This window comes from Coptis chinensis, chromosome 6, assembly GCF_015680905.1.
Source record: "Coptis chinensis isolate HL-2020 chromosome 6, ASM1568090v1, whole genome shotgun sequence".
NCBI classification, from domain to species: Eukaryota; Viridiplantae; Streptophyta; class Magnoliopsida; order Ranunculales; family Ranunculaceae; genus Coptis; species Coptis chinensis.
In genome coordinates, this window is record NC_141461.1 from 24,557,497 (window position 1) to 24,570,402 (window position 12,906).

At 38.6% G+C, this 12,906-nt stretch overlaps 1 long non-coding RNA gene across 1 annotated transcript; it reads left to right on the forward strand.

Annotated features, from left to right (window-relative positions):
* The first annotated feature begins 2,737 nt into the window (after positions 1–2,737).
* Positions 2,738–5,904, forward strand: LOC147492257 (uncharacterized). The gene is made up of 2 exons (XR_015198165.1): positions 2,738–5,119; positions 5,231–5,904. It is a non-coding gene; the product is annotated as an uncharacterized LOC147492257 (long non-coding RNA).
* The last annotated feature ends 7,002 nt before the right edge of the window (positions 5,905–12,906 follow it).

Sequence of the window (12,906 nt, forward strand, 5' to 3'; positions counted from 1 at the left end):
TGGATAGAAACACGACTAGAAATAATGACACTCATAGCAATAAATATTTAAGTTATAGTAAAACTTACTCTCAATGCAATTCCCGCATCTGCCTATTTGTAAACTAAATGACATACGTAAAACATTAAACCTAAATCACTTTAATTTCAGTTCTTCCAAACAAAAATATATAAGGATCCAATATTATACATATCACACTAAGCACGCTCTAATATATATATATATATATATATATATATATATATATAATAAAACAATGATCAAATGTCATAAACAAAGAACTTTACGGGGTAGGTATATCTACCTATGGAAGCGGTTGTGACAGGTGGCTGCCTACGTACCCTTTCAGGGATCAAGCCATACGTAGTTCTTCCTTAGAACTCAATAGTTCAATATCGACAGTCCAACCATAAAACTCAACAGTTCAACATTATTAGAACTCGACAGTTCAACCTTAGAACTCAACAGTTCAGCATTAGAACTCAACAAACCCATATAACAATTCAACAGTTCGGTATTATATCTCGACAATTCGATATAATAACTCTATATATATATATATATATATATATATATATATATATAATAAAACAATGATCAAATGTCATAAACAAAGAACTTTACGGGGTAGGTATATCTACCTATGGAAGCGGTTGTGACAGGTGGCTGCCTACGTACCCTTTCAGGGATCAAGCCATACGTAGTTCTTCCTTAGAACTCAATAGTTCAATATCGACAGTCCAACCATAAAACTCAACAGTTCAACATTATTAGAACTCGACAGTTCAACCTTAGAACTCAACAAACCCATATAACAATTCAACAGTTCGGTATTATATCTCGACAATTCGATATAATAACTCGACAATTCAATTCAATATTGTATCTCAACAGTTCGATATAATAACTCGAATATCGAAACTCAACAAATAAACCATCTTTCCATAATAAAAACAATGAATTACAACTCATATTGTACGGCGCTCACAATAACATTCAGTGACCCGAATACCAAATCAATTAGGTTAAGACATTATTGCTCAAAAGGACGATACCGAGACCAAACACACCATTGAAACCAGTAATACAAACACCAAAACAACTAGATAAACATCCTAGTTAAAGCAATTGTCCGAAAGGACAATAACGAAGCACATCACACCATTAACAATGGACCGATATATTTAAATTAATTATAAACTCAATACTAATCCAAACTTAAAGTAAAATAGCCAACAATCATTTCGAACATAAATCTTTCTTGACATGTCAAACAGTAAAGAGAATTTTATATATATATAACATTCTTCTCAAAGTCAATGGCAAATCCCTCATTGGATTCGAGAAAATAAAAGAAATATTTACTTGTTTTTGAGTTACTGAATAAGCTCCTTTAAGAAATTAGCTCTAAAACCAAGATGCATCCTTCCCAGCAAAGTTTACAGTCCTTAAAGATTTCCCCATAAATTCCATACTATAATATAGTAAAACCTCCAATTATCCCAATCGAAATAGCTCTAATTCGACACCCCACAAATTAAAACCTACTTTGTATTTCTTAGAAATAGTGATGATTAGTAGTCCTTCAATCACACAACTAGTCGAAAAATGGAGTAAATTTTTCCCCACAACAAAACCATAATCTTTTCTTTTGAAGACTTTAGGAGAAGAGATCGAAGTCAGAGAGAGAGAAGGCCGAGAGCGAGAGAGGAGGTCGAGAGCATTTCCTCTTTTTCTTTCCTTTTTTTTCATGGACCCAACCATGGGTCTTGGGTCACCACCCCTAAGCCCAATAATACAGGGTTTTACATATGATGACCAAAGTTTTGTCGAAAGGCAAATTTGATGTTTGTTGTGCTACCACTGGAATGGTAGCACACTCTTCCTATTGATTTTGGGAATGTATGGAGGTATCCCCCTTATGGCTCGGGAGGGGGAGATTGTTGGGTGTGGTCCTTCACCATGTGACCAAAATTCAATACTAACTTTGAAGAAGTGAAGGGGCGTACGCCCCCTAGTCTTACACAGCAAAAATCTCCAGGATGCGTAACATCAGTATTGGAAATTGTTTGTTCACAAGGGACGGATGCCCCCTAATATGCCTAGCCCAAGGGGCGCACGCTCCCCATGTCGTCCACAGATAGAAGTTCGGTTTTATTTAACAGACTAACTAAGATGATTTGGAATTTCGTTTTACACCAAAATTTAGGAATCATATATATATAAAGTTATGGTTGTTTACCCGTAAGTCATACAAGAGAGAAAATCAATAATTTTGAGAGCAACCAAAATTGATATAAAATATTTGCAAAGATATAAAGCTTGTAAGGAGAGGTTAGTGAATAGAGATTTAGTAAGTTTAAAAAGACTTGAGAAGAGTGATTGTAATCTTCCTTCCCACACTTATAAAATTATTGACTCTTGTGGAAGTAGGCATCATTGGCCGAACCACGTTACATGTTGTGTTTCATTGTGCGTGGTAAGTTTTATTTTACAATAATGATATTGTTTGTTTGTAATAATTAATTACATAGCTTAGATTTGTGGTTATTGGTTGTTGGTTGTAGTGAAAGTTTATATTTTTCTATTAGAGTTTAGAGTGTTCATATTCAATCTATCTTAGTGAGGATCGATTGGTATCGTTTTCCCAAACAATACACCTACTTTACAAGATTTGCTAAATAGGCAGTATATGACAGACTGTGTTACGCACATTGAAAGGGCTGGGTAGGGGGATTCCTAGGAAGAATAATGAGCAATATTGCGACAATTGCATGAAAGTAGATTCCTTTGAGTAACGTGGAAGGAGATAAAATCAATAAAGTGGTTTAAAGATTATTCTTTTGCGATAAGAAGGAATCAATAAAGAAAACAAAGACAAATACAACACTCAACAAAGGAATTCCATTTGCTTCGATATATTTCTACAATAAATATAAAGTCTATGAGTTAGTTGAACCATAAGGCAAATCTTGTGATTGAGCAATAGTTCAATAAGTAAAGAATTCGGTATTGCAACCAATTCACTTTCATTTACATTTTATAAGAGAGTGAAATCATGTACTTGAACCAACGTCGTGCTTCTTCTTGGCGTGGATCGACAAGACAGCAATTTAAGAATGTTTTGAAGCTATATGGAGCTCAAGACGGAGGAGAGTGTCAGATTAGCAAAAGTGACCTCAAAAGAATTATCCCTACCCTTGGAAGTTGGTTTAATAAGCAGGGGAATACGCACTTGTCTTCTGAATCAGTAACTGACGACCAGATCAAAGATCTTAAGGAGTACGTCCAGAGGAACTTCAATTTTCAGCTTGAAGTCACTGATAACTGAAGAAATCTGCCGAGGCACGCTATTAGCCAATATATATGTGTACTAATAATTATTCTATTTTTGTTATTGTACGTTGTTGTTGTATCGTCTCTCAATCTAAAATATATCTATCCATACGAAAGGGTTTGTGTTTCTTATATTAGAAGAAACAGAAATTGTATTTCTTCTAAATAAGTGCATCAAAATCAAAATCCGCCAGGATGTTTATTTCAGAACTGCACTGAATTTAGATTAGGGGAGTTTCACACCCTACAGTTCCGTTGAGTGCGGATTTGCTAATCAAAGTATTTGTTGTCTGTCTATCCAGAATACGTCATATGTATTAGCATATCAAAATCTCATATAGCGTTCATTTACATTTTTTAAATTAAATTACATCGGACAGATCTTGAAGCATGTTTTTGTCAGACAAATCATAAAAATGTGCTTACGCATTAGCTAGTGTCGCCTATATCGGTGACAGCGCAATGCATTTTTTATAATTTGAGTGTTTGACCAAAAGCACACCATCGAACTGTGCTTTATTTAAATTGCACAGCAATTTAATTCAACTTCGCCAAGATGACAGTGGCAATCGCCATACTGCTACTCTATTACCAGATTTCTGTCAAACAAGTTCATGTGCTTCCAGGAATATTACTAAGGTTGGTATCATATATGGTGGCTGAGGGGATGACTGAACAATGATGGTGCATGCCAAAACCCTGTTAGCAGAGCTTCGTGCCATCACCGAAGCTCTGCAGAGACTTCTCGCAAATGCCTGTAGCCCTATATAATATATATGAAGCCCACACTAGGTTCAGCAGGAAGTAGCAATCTCCCGAGTTGCAGTTCTTGAGCTCTTCTCCATTTCATCCTCCTCCAATCATCTCTTGCTTCTTCTTTTAGACCTTATCAGGTCACTGCTACCTGTGTTAAGGTGCTCCTTCTGGCTTCCTTCATTCCTAAGTCACTCGGTTCAAAGTACGTATTGTATTGATTCTGTCGACAAGTTGGCCCAAAAGCGCAATCATACTATTAACTAAGAAATGGAAAAAGGGAGTAGTAGGCGAACCCTCACGAACTTACATATAGGGTAAAGCCAGGGCCGGCCCTGAACTTTGAGGGACCAAGACAAGTTTTTAAAATGGGTCTATATTATTTAGAAAAAAAAAAAAAAAGTCTTTTACACAAGGGGGCGTAGGCCAATGTTTGAGTAGACTGGACTGCACATAATTTGACTGGACTGAACAATCTTGAGTCATTTACATGTGGTCTAGTGGGTATACAATTATACTTGGGGGTCCAAAATTTGACCAACGCACCAAAGCAATAAAAGCTATTAAGGATTAAATATGAATGTGATATAACATGAAACAATGACGTGGCCAAGATGCATATCTCCAAGCAAATATAGCAACCTCAAAATTGAATACGGAAAACAATGAAGTCATCATTCATCCTCAAAATGTGCTAACACCCTTTTACAAAATCTATTCGTCTTTCACAAGAAAATTTGAAAGACCATCAAGGTTTTGCACAATCAACATTCAACCGACAAGAAAATGAACTCGTGAAATATGGAACGAAGCAACAAAATAACCAAGAGAAAAAAAAATGATCGATGAGTTAGCTACATTAGTAACAATCAGAGCGTAACAATGTCAAAGCTCTCAGACTTTAGCAGAGTTATTACTATTACAAAATGCAATGGAAGTGCTTGCCACAAATGTGAACTCCAAAAAAAAAAATGTGTTTAATCCTGTCTCGACGAATCATGGCAATATGTTTTCTGAGCAAATATAGACTGTAAGTAACTATATTTTGGTCATACTTCTGTGATTAAAAGATAATAATAATAAGAGATCTCTAATAATAATGTAAGAATTTCACGAATGATATTTTCTAATTAGCTTATAGCTTTCCAGTAGATACCCTACATGTCCAACTCACGAGGGCTGTTTAAAGATTCTTCTTCGCGGATAAGGAAGAACAAAGAACGTGATAAGAATAATAGTACAGTGATCTAGAATCTTCTTAAGGAAGACTAGACATGGAAGGCAATAAATAAGAGATATGTGATCAGTAACTCTATTGTAAGCAACTGAAGAGTTTGGTTTTGTTACTAACAAAAAATGGTTCTCCAAAACCGTGCAAAGCCTAAAAAGAATATGACAGTCGAAGAGTTCAAGCAATGGTTGAGCCAGTTTGACGCTGATGGTGATGGACGTATAAGCAAAACTGAGCTACGTGAAGCCATCCGTAGCCTTGGAGTGTGGTTCTCGTCATGGAGGGCTCGGAACGGATTACTGGCTGCGGATGAAAATCACAATGGATTTGTAGATGAGAATGAGATGGAACACCTTGTTGCATTTGCCCAGAAGAAACTGGGGGTGAAGATTGTCCCGGTCTAGATAAAATGATTATATGTAGGTAAAAATATGAGCAAATAAATCAATTACTAGCGTAAGTAATTCTCTGTGTTAGTTTCTCGTACCTGTGTGATGGTTTAGTACCTTGGTAATGTTGGTGTACGTCATCCTTAAGAGGTATTCGATGTACTGTGTAACCCTAATAAAAGGTCGAGTTGGTTATTTTGTTTGTATTGTAGAATTTCCGGCGAGCAGAACATTAATACTCTGCTCATAGGCATTTACATTTAGATAGCTTGGTGATTAACTTATTAAGGGGTTGTTTGTTTTTTTTTAATTCAGCATTCAGAGCCTCTTAAACTTAAGTTTTAAGCATGCGTAGACTCAAAACTTGTTTGTTTTTTTTTAAGTAGTTTAAGCATTCAATGGTACTTTCAGCATTCATCATTCAGCACCAAAGTTTCTCCTGAATGCTGAATTTTAATTCTTGGAACGAGGAAATCCCTTCTTGCCATTTCTTAAGAACTCAATCTCAAATCTACTTTCTTACCTTGACCTTTATGGATTCAAAATAGGTTCTTCAAAATTTGATGTTGGCATCACGGGTTTTTTCATTTTTTTGGGTGAATGATATCCACTTTGTTAAAAATAGAATTACATATATATTTTCTGAATTGAAAGTAAACAAAATATGAAAATAAACCGTTAAAATATATTTGTGAAAGAATATTTTAAATAAATTTATTTATCATTTCTTTTCTTAGATAATCCATCTCCTCTCCTCAAATTTAATATATATTTTGTTTTACAAGAAGTCAAGTTAGTGTTTAAAATAGATAGCATGAGTAAAATTGTCTGAATGATTTATATTCAGCCTTCAGAGTTATGCAGGGCGATAAACTCAAGTAGCACTCAACCCTCGCAACAATGAATAGAATAATCTCTATTCTTATTATAACTTAAAATTCATCAAAAAGCCCCTTTCTCAAAACCCTACCTAGCCTTTATATAGGCAGTGTAAACAAACATGTGAAATAACAACTATTGGGCTATTGCTCTGCAGTGTGTATAAGGCCCAAACACTTAACTCTGACATAACTCAACATAGAACTCTAACAGAGCACAGCACACATAACTCTGACATAACTCAAACTGCATCATTCCCCCCTGCGTGGGAGAAATTTGACCTCAAATTTGGCTCGTCTTCATCTGAAGAAGTATCATAATAAGGACAAAGGTGCTTCACGTTAAAAACATCCAAAGTACAGATATGATCAGGTAACTGCAACCGATATGCATTGGAATTGATCTTGGCAATCACCTCCAGAGGACCAATCTTGCGAGGACCCAATTTGTTGTACCTACCAGCTGGAATCCGATCCTTAGTAAGAGCAGCCCAAACAAAATCTCCCAGTGCAAAGCTCACATTTCGGCGGTGGCGATCAGCAACTAACTTATACTTCGAGTTAGAGTCGAGCAAATGTTGTTGAGTAACTTCGTGAACAACGTGAATTTCCTTAATGAAGTCGCCAGCAATACCATGCATATGAGATAAATCCGGAACAGGAGCCAAATCAATAGGAGAGCGGGGATTAAAGCCGTAAACAATCTGGAAAGAACTGTAACCCGTACTCCTGTTCACTAAACAATTAAAAGCAAACTCTGCCTGAAACAACACATGCTCCCAACGTTTAGTATTCTGACCTGCCAAACTGCGAAGGAGATTACCCAAAGAACGATTCACCACCTCTGTCTGACCATCCATTTGAGGATGATATGCACTACTTAACTTAAGGTCGGTATGAACAAGCTTCCACAAACTCCGCCAAAAATGGCTCAAAAATTTAGTATCCCGATCAGACACAATAGACTCAGGTAAACCATGGAGACGATAGACATCCTTAAAGAAAAGTTGAGCAACATTCACAGCGTCAGTGGTTTTCTTACAGGCAATGAAGTGTGCCATCTTAGAAAACCTAGCAACAACCACGAACACGAAATCCATACCCCGTTGGGTGCAAGGTAAACCCACAACATAATCCATACTAATATCAGCTCATGGACGAATTGGAACAGGTAATGGCATATACAACCCAGCATTGTTAGCACTGCCTTTAGCAACCTGACAAATACGACAACGATCCACAAACTTATGCACCTCTCTAGTCATATTAGGCCAGAAGTAAGAATCATAAACAAGGTTGTATGTCTTATCATGCCCAAAATGCCTAGTGCCATGCAACTCCCTAATAATCAGCAATCTAAGACTACAATCCGGAACACATAAACTTCTACCTTTGAAAAGAAACCCATCATGGAGAAGGTAATCAGAGCGCTTACCTGCCCTCATCTCAGCCACAATAGAAGAGAAGAAAATATCATCACCTATCAAATCACGAAAACTATCAAAACCAGCTACCTGTGTTCGCATAGACACCAATAAAGACACACGCCTACTAAGTGCATCTGCCACACGGTTCTGAGCACCCGATGTATGCTTAAGCACAAAAGTAAAATCTTGTAGATAACTGGACCAGCATAACTGGAAAATGCTAAACTTATCCTGGGTTCCAATATGCTTTAGAGATTCGTGATCAGTATGTAGAACAAACTCATTGTGAATTAGGTAGTAACACCAATGCTTAAGTGTTTGAACAATGGCATAAAATTCCAACTCATAGGCACTATAATTTTGTTTGGCGCCAGTTAATTTCTCACTAAAAAAAGCCACAGGACGCCAAGTTTGGCTAAGAATAGCCCCAATACCCACCTTAGAAGCATCGGTATGAACCTCAAACGGCAAAGAGAAATTAGGTAATGCAAGAACTGGGGCGGTGATCAATTTTTGCTTAAGCAAAGCAAAGCTCGCATCTGCTGCCTCAATCCAAATGAATTTCCCACTCTTCATGCAGTTAGTAATCAGTGCGGTGATAGTACTAAAGTTGGAAATAAACCTCCGATAGAATGATGTGAACCCATGGAAACTCTGACATTCATGTAAAGTGGCCGGCCTAGGCCACTGTCGAAATGCCATCCTTGGAAACTACATACCCCAAAAAGAGAATACTATCAACACAGAAAGAACACTTCTGAACTGCCGTATACAATTGAGCAGCCCTCAACGCATGCAAAACCTTGCGCAACTGTCGTAAGTGCAACTCTAAGTCAAGACTATAAATCAAGATGTCATCAAAATAGACGACAACACAGTGGCCAATAAATGATTTCAACACCTGGTTCATCACTCGCATAAACGTGCTAGGGGCGTTTGAAAGCCCAAACAGCATGACCAGCCACTCAAACAAGCCTTCACGAGTTTTAAAAGTCGTTTTCCATTCATCCCCAACCCGAATGCGTATCTGATGGTATCCACTCTTTAAATCCAACTTGGTAAACACCATGGCACCATGCAACTGATCTAATAAATCATCCAGATGAGGTATGGGAAAGCGGTATTTAACAGTAATTTTATTAATAGCTTGACTATTCACACTGCACACATACGCCAACTACCATCCTTCTTTGGGGTCAAAAGAGCTGGAACGGCACAAGGACTAAGGCTCTCACGGATGTGACCTTGTCAATTAAATCACCAACCTGTCGCTTGAGTTCTTCATGTTCCCGGGGACTCATGCGATAGTGTGGGCGATTTGGAAGGCTAGACCCTGGCACAAGGTCGATATGGTGTTGAATATCCCGTAAAGGCGGCAACCCACTGGGCAAATCAGTAGGGAAAACATCCTGAAATTCATCTAACAGACCCTGAACACAACCCGGTACATCACCAGCACCACTACTAGCCTGTCCTAGTAATAAATATACCACTCCCGACTCGGCCATCTCCTCTTCAAACCGACGCATAGACAGAAGGCTATAGGACCCATTCACCTCCGTACTCAGTGCTGGAACTACTGTCTTAGTTGGCATCAAGACAATGCGCACTGAATCAACCCTTTTTTTTTTTTTTTTTTTTAACCAAAAAAATGAACAACTCCTCTATCAAACTGCCACGGCCTTCCTAACAATAGATGACAGGCATCCATTGCTACCACATCACACCAAACCTTGTCTTTGTACTTAGAACCAATAGAAAAACTCACTAAGCAACGTCTAGAAATCGTTACCTCGGTAGTCTTGCTCAACCAGGACAACGCATACGGCTTGGGATGTTTTTCAGTTAGTAGTTTCAGTTTCTTCACGGCTTCCTCAGAAATCACATTCTCACACCTACCAGAGTCAATAACAAGACGACAAACCTTCCCGACAATTGTGCATGTCGAGTGAAAAATGTTATGGCACAGCCAACCATCACCACCCTCATCCCTGGGTGTGAAACAAACCCGACGCACTACTAAGAGCTTCCTTGATCACCGTGAACAAATTCTTCAGGTGAGTCTTCTTCACCAACATCAAACAAAAGGATTATCAAAGTCGTGAAGTTGCTCCTCTCTTTCGTCTTCATTATCGACAAACAAATTCTTCTTTTTGCAATTAGAAGCGATATGACCTTTCTCACCACAACTAAAACATGTTGTATCCCTAAACCTTTGTTGTCTGCCACCCTACAAATTTGTGGGCCTATTAGAAGGCACAATGTTTGGATGAGCAGTCATGGTATATGAAACTTCTCCCCTGCGGTTAAACTGCTTCTCTAAACACAAAGCCCTTTGATGGGTTTCCAAAACTGACCAAGGATCAAACAAATTTAGCATATCTTGGAAGTTCAGGCGCAAGCCTCTAATATAGTGATGCACGAGTTGCTCCTCAGGCTCTACTAAATCTGCCTGAACCACTAGTTGATTGAAGTCTTTGGTGTAGTCATCTATGGATCGGGCTCCTTGCCTTAAACTTTGGAGACGGTTATACAAATCCTGCCTGTAGTTATAAGGTAAAAAGGCAACATCCATGTACTTCTTTAACTTCTCCCAAGTTTCAATCTTTTTCTTGCCCTATCGGTTTCTAGTGGCCTTAGTTTGTTGATACCATGCAGAAGCCCTCCCTCTAAATCTCGTGACCACAAGAGGAACCCGCTTGTTCTCAGGGACCTCTTTGAACTCAAGAATCTCCTCTATAGTACAGATCCAGTCGATAAGCTCATCAGGCTGTGAAAATGGAGGAGAAAAACCGGAAACAATTGTTGCTGTTGAGTGGAGCAAGCTTGACAGAAAAGCAATTGGGTACATTCGACAGTGGATAGATGACAGTGTCTTCCACCATGTATCCCAAGAGACTATCGCTTTTGGCTTGTGAAAGAAACTCGAAAACCTCTATGAGAGAAAGTCAGCCGAAAACAAAGTGTTGCTCATTAAGAAGTTTGCTAACACGAAGTACAAAGAAGGTTCTTCAATGTCTAAGCATCTTAATGAAGTACAGAATACCATCAATCAGTTGCACTTGATGAAGATTGATATGGGAGACAAAGTTGAAGCCTTGTTCCTATTAAACTCTCTACCCGACAATTGGGAGACGTTAGTAATTTCTCTTAACGGAGCTGCTAAGGATGGAGTTATTTCCATGGAGATAGCTACCAGGGCATTGTTGAATGAGGAGACAAGAAGGGGTTCAAGAAATAGCTCCTCTCACTCAGAGATCCTTATCACAAAGAAGCGGGGGAGAGGTAAAAATAGAAAACCATCTCATTCTGGAGGTGATAACAGAAGCAAATCTAGGGGTGAAGCTAGAACTCCTAAGACAGAGAGGCAATGTTACTATTGTGCCACCAAGGGTCACTTCAGGTATGAGTACAGAATACTGAAGAAGGATAATAAGAATAACTGTGTGGCATGAAGACATGGTACAGAGGAACGAAAACACAAGCAGAGATACTACCGCACTAGTCGACGATCTAGTGGGAATTGTGTCAGAATGTGGTGTGTGCTGTCTTAGTACCTCATGCCAGGATACAGAGTGGGTGATAGATACAGGAGCATCCTATCACGTCACACCGCACAGGGGATTCTTCACTACTTACAGCTGTGGTGAGTTTAGTGAGGTAAAGATAGGTAATAGTGGCGTCTTGAAGATTATAGGCATTGGTGATGTTCATGTAGAAACCAATGTCGGCTACACCTTGGCACTCAAGGATGTAAGACATGTCCCTGACATTAGACTAAGCCTAATTTCCGTTGGAAAGTTAGATGATGATGGATTTCTAAACTCGTTTGGTAACGGGGTATGAAAACTGAGCAGAGATTCCATTGTAGCAGCCAAAGGGAAGAAAATGTGTTCTCTTTACAAGACACAAGCTAGTTTGTATAAAGCAGAAGTAAATGCGGCATAAGAAGAAGCTTCCTCCGAACTATGGCACAAGAGACTGTGTCATATGGGTGAAAAAGGCATGGAAGTTCTTACCAAGAAAAAAGCCTTGCCAGACATTAAAGGTACACATTTAAATAGATGCACTCATTGTTTGGTAGGAAAGTAACATAGGGTGTCTTTCCAAAGATTCCCGTCTTACAGAAAGGACAATGTCCTTGAGCTAGTTCACACTGACTTATGTGGTCCTATGAAAGTAAAGTCCCACAGGGGAGCTTTGTACTTCTTGACTCTCATTAATGATGCGTCAAGAAAGATATGGGCATATAGTCTGAAGACCAAGGATAAAGTACTTGGCGTGTTCAAGACTTTCCATAGCATGGTGGAAAGAGAGATATGGAAACCTTTAAAGTGTATTCACTCAGATAATAGGGGTGTTTTCATAGGGTCATTTGAAGAATATTATTGCAAGAGTCATGGGATTCGTCATGAGCAGACCGTTCCCAAGACACCGCAACAGAATGGAATAGCTGAGAGAATGAACCGGACCATTGTAGAGAGGATGAGATGCATGTTGTCTCACTCTAAGTTACCTAGAAGCTACTGGGTAGAAGCAATGTGTACAGCCGTGCATGTGATCAACCTATCATCGTCAAAGCCTCTGAATAGTGATTATCCAGATAGAGTATGGTCAAGCAAAGATATTGATTATGGATACTTGAGGGGGTGCATGGCATTTGTTCATATTCCCAAGGATGAGAGGTCCAAGCTTGATGACAAAGCCAAGCAATGCATTTTTCTGGGTTATGGGGATGAGAAGTTTGGCTACAAACTCTATGATCCGATTAACAAGAAGGTAATCAGAAGTCGAGATGTTGTGTTCTTGGAAGACCAAACCATAGCAGACTTTGATGAGGGTGAGAAGCTACAAGCTTTCACTAATGAACTTGTTTATTCAGAACTAGAAGT